The sequence below is a fragment of the Triticum dicoccoides genome, chromosome 5B, assembly GCF_002162155.2.
Source record: "Triticum dicoccoides isolate Atlit2015 ecotype Zavitan chromosome 5B, WEW_v2.0, whole genome shotgun sequence".
Classification (NCBI taxonomy): Eukaryota; Viridiplantae; Streptophyta; class Magnoliopsida; order Poales; family Poaceae; genus Triticum; species Triticum dicoccoides.
In genome coordinates, this window is record NC_041389.1 from 1,860,066 (window position 1) to 1,864,443 (window position 4,378).

A 4,378-nucleotide genomic window follows, 5' to 3' on the forward strand; every position below is an offset into this window, starting at 1 on the left:
GTTACTCACCGTTTTGGGGTTCCAGAGCGATTTCCATGATTGACGATCCCTGGTGTGCGTTTACATGCCCGTCATTAACAGTCATAGCTTTGGCCAATTCTGACCCGTTTCGTGGACTATTACTCACCGTTTAGGGATCCCAAAGCGATTTCCATAGTTTATGTACCCCAAGGTGCGCTTACATGTCGGTCATCAACACTCATTGTTTTGTCCAATTCTGGCCCGTTTCGTGGAATAATACTGACTGTTTTGGGGTCCCGTAGTGATTTCCATTATTAACAAACCCCGTGGTGCATTTACATGTCGGTCATCAGCACTCATGGTTTTTGTCGATTCTGGCCCATTTCATGGACTATTACTCACCGTTTTGCGGTCATGAAGCAATTTCCACAGTTGTTGAACCCTAAGGTGCACTTACGTGTCGGTCATCAACACTCATTGTTTTGGCCAATTCAGGCCCGTTTCGTGGACTAATACTGACTGTTTTGTGGTCCCGCAGTGATTTCCGCGATTAACAAACCCCGTGGTGCGTTTACGTGTCGGTCATCAACCCTCGTGGTTTTTGTCGATTCTGGACCGTTTCATGGACTATTACTCACCTTTTTGGGGTCCCGAAGCGATTTCCATGGTTGTCGAACCCCAAGGCGCGCTTACGTGTCGGTCATCAACAATCGCGGTTTTGGCCGATTCTGGCCCGTCTCTTGGACTATTACTCAGTTTTGGGGTCACGTAGTGATTTCCACGATCGACGAACAACGGTGTGCTTATGTGTCTGTCATCAACATTTGCAGTTTCGGCCGAGTTTGGCCCGTTTCATGGACTATTACTCACTGATTTCGGGTCCCTGAGCGATTTCCATGATTGACGAACCCCGGGGTGCGTTTATGTATCGTTGATCAATAACCCTAGGTTTTACCGATTCAGGGCTCTTTCACGGACTATTACTCACCATTTTGGAGTCCCAAAGCGATTTCCATGGTTGTCGAACCCCAAGATGTGCTTACGTGTTGGTCGTCAAGACTCGTAGATTGGGCCGATTCTTGCTCGTTTCTTGGACTATTACTCAGTTTCGGGATCCCGAAGTGATTTCCACGATTGACGAACACCGGGGTGTGTTTACGTGTCGGTCATCAAAACTCACAATTTTGGCCGATTCTGGTATGTTTTGTGCACTGTTACTCACCATTTTGGGGTTCCAGAGTGATTTCCATGATTGAGATCCTTGGGGTGCGTTTCCGTGCCCGTCATCAACACTCACAGCTTTGGCCAATTCTGGCCCGTTTCGTGGACTATTACTCACCGTTTAGGGATCCCAAAGCGATTTCCATAGTTTATGAACCCCAAGGTGTGCTTACATGTCGGTCATCAACAATCACAATTTTGGTTGATTCTGGCCCATTTTGTGGACTATTATTCACTTTTTTGGGTCCTAGAGTGATTTCTGCGATTAACGAACCCCGGGGTGCGTTTATGTGTCAGACATCAACACTCGCGGTTTTTGACGATTCTGGCCCGTTCCAGGGACTATTACTCACCGTTTTGCGGGCACGAAGCGATTTCCACAGTTGTTGAACCCTAAGGTGCACTTACGTGGCGGTCATCAACACTCATTGTTTTGGCCAATTCAGGCCCGTTTCGTGGACTAATACTGACTGTTTTGGGGTCCCGCAGTGATTTCCACGATTAACAAACCCCGTGGTGCGTTTACGTGTCGGTCATCAACACTCGTGGTTTTTGTCGATTCTGGCCCGTTTCATGGACTATTACTCACCTTTTTGGGGTCCCAAAGCGATTTCCATGGTTGTCGAACCACAAGGCGCGCTTACATGTCGGTCATCAACAATCGCGGTTTAGGCCAATTCTGGCCCGTCTCTTGGACTATAACTCAGTTCTGGGGTCACGTAGTGATTCCACGATCGACGAACAACGGTGTGTTTATGTGTCTGTCATCAACATTTGCAGTTTCGGCCGAGTTTGGCCCGTTTCATGGACTATTACTCACTGATTTCGGGTCCCTGAGCGATTTCCATGATTGACGAACCCCGGGGTGCGTTTTTGTATGGATGATCAATAACCCTAGGTTTTACCGATTCAGGGCTCTTTCACGGACTATTGCTCACCATTTTCGAGTCCCAAAACGATTTCCATGGTTGTCGAACCCCAAGATGTGCTTATGTGTTGGTCGTCAAGACTCGCAGATTGGGCCGATTCTTGCTCGTTCCTTGGACTATTACTCAGTTTTGGGATCCCGAAGTGATTTCCACGATTGACGAACACTGGGGTGCGTTTACGTGTCAGTCATCAAAACTCACAATTTTGGCCGATTATGGTATGTTTTGTGCACTATTACTCACCGTTTTGGGGTTCCAAAGCGATTTCCATGATTGACGATCCCTGGGGTGCGTTTACGTGCCCGCCATCAACACTCACAGCTTTGGCCAATTCTGGCCCGTTTCGTGGACTATTACTCACCGTTTAGGGATCCCAAAGCGATTTCCATAGTTTATGAACCCCAAGGTGTGATTACATGTCGGTCATCAACAATCACAATTTTGGATGATTCTGGGCCATTTTGTGGACTATTAGTCACTTTTTTGGGTCCCAGAGTGATTTCCGCGATTAACGAACCCGGGGGTGCGTTTATGTGTCAGACATCAACACTCGCGGTTTTTGACGATTCTGGCCCATTTCATGGACTATTACTCACCGTTTTGCGGGCACGAAGCGATTTCCACAGTTGTTGAACCCTAAGGTGCACTTACGTGGCGGTCATCAACACTCATTGTTTTGGCCAATTCAGGCCCGTTTCGTGGACTAATACTGACTGTTTTGGGGTCCCGCAGTGATTTCCACAATTAACAAACCCTGTGGTGCGTTTACGTGTCGGTCATCAACACTCGTGGTTTTTGTCGATTCTGGCCCGTTTCATGGACTATTACTCACCTTTTTGGGGTCCCAAAGCGATTTCCATGGTTGTCGAACCACAAGGCGCGCTTACGTGTCGGTCATCAACAATCGCGGTTTTGGCCAATTCTGGCCCGTCTCTTGGACTATTACTCAGTTTTGGGGTCACGTAGTGATTCCACGATCGACGAACAACGGTGTGTTTATGTGTCTGTCATCAACATTTGCAGTTTCGGCCGAGTTTGGCCCGTTTCATGGACTATTACTCACTGATTTCGGGTCCCTGAGCGATTTCCATGATTGACGAACCCCGGGGTGCGTTTTTGTATGGTTGATCAATAACCCTAGGTTTTACCGATTCAGGGCTCTTTCACGGACTATTACTCACCATTTTGGAGTCCCAAAACGATTTCCATGGTTGTCGAACCCCAAGATGTGCTTATGTGTTGGTCGTCAAGACTCGCAGATTGGGCCGATTCTTGCTCGTTCCTTGGACTATTACTCAGTTTTGGGATCCCGATGTGATTTCCACGATTGACGAACACTGGGGTGCGTTTACGTGTCGGTCATCAAAACTCACAATTTTGGCCGATTATGGTATGTTTTGTGCACTATTACTCACCGTTTTGGTGTTCCAAAGCGATTTCCATGATTGACGATCCCTGGGGTGCGTTTACGTGCCCGTCATCAACACTCACAGCTTTGGCCAATTCTGACCTGTTTCGTGGACTATTACTCACCGTTTAGGGATCCCAAAGCGATTTCCATAGTTTATGAACCCCAAGGTGCGCTTACATGTCGGTCATCAACACTCATTGTTTGGGCCAATTCTGGCCCGTTTCGTGGACTAATACTGACTGTTTTGGGGTCCCGCAGTTATTTCCCTGATTAACAAACCCCGTGGTGCGTTTACGTGTCGGTCATCAACCCTCGTGGTTTTTGTCGATTCTGGCCCGTTTCATGGACTATTACTCACCTTTTTGGGGTCCCAAAGCGATTTCCATGGTTGTCGAACCACAAGGCGCGCTTACGTGTCGGTCATCAACAATCGCGGTTTTGGCCGATTCTGGCCCGTCTCTTGGACTATTACTCAGTTTTGGGGTCACGTAGTGATTTCCACGATCGACGAACAACGGTGTGTTTATGTGTCTGTCATCAACATTTGCAGTTTCGGCCGAGTTTGGCCCGTTTCATGGACTATTACTCACTGATTTCGGGTCCCTGAGCGATTTCCATGATTGACGAACCCCGGGGTGTGTTTATGTATCGTTGATCAATAACCCTAGGTTTTACCGATTCAGGGCTCTTTCAGGGACTATTACTCACCATTTTGGAGTCCCAAAGCGATTTCCATGGTTGTCGAACCCCAAGATGTGCTTACGTGTTGGTCGTCAAGACTCGCAGATTGGGCCGATTCTTGCTCGTTTCTTGGACTATTACTCAGTTTTGGGATCCCGAAGTGATTTCCTCGATT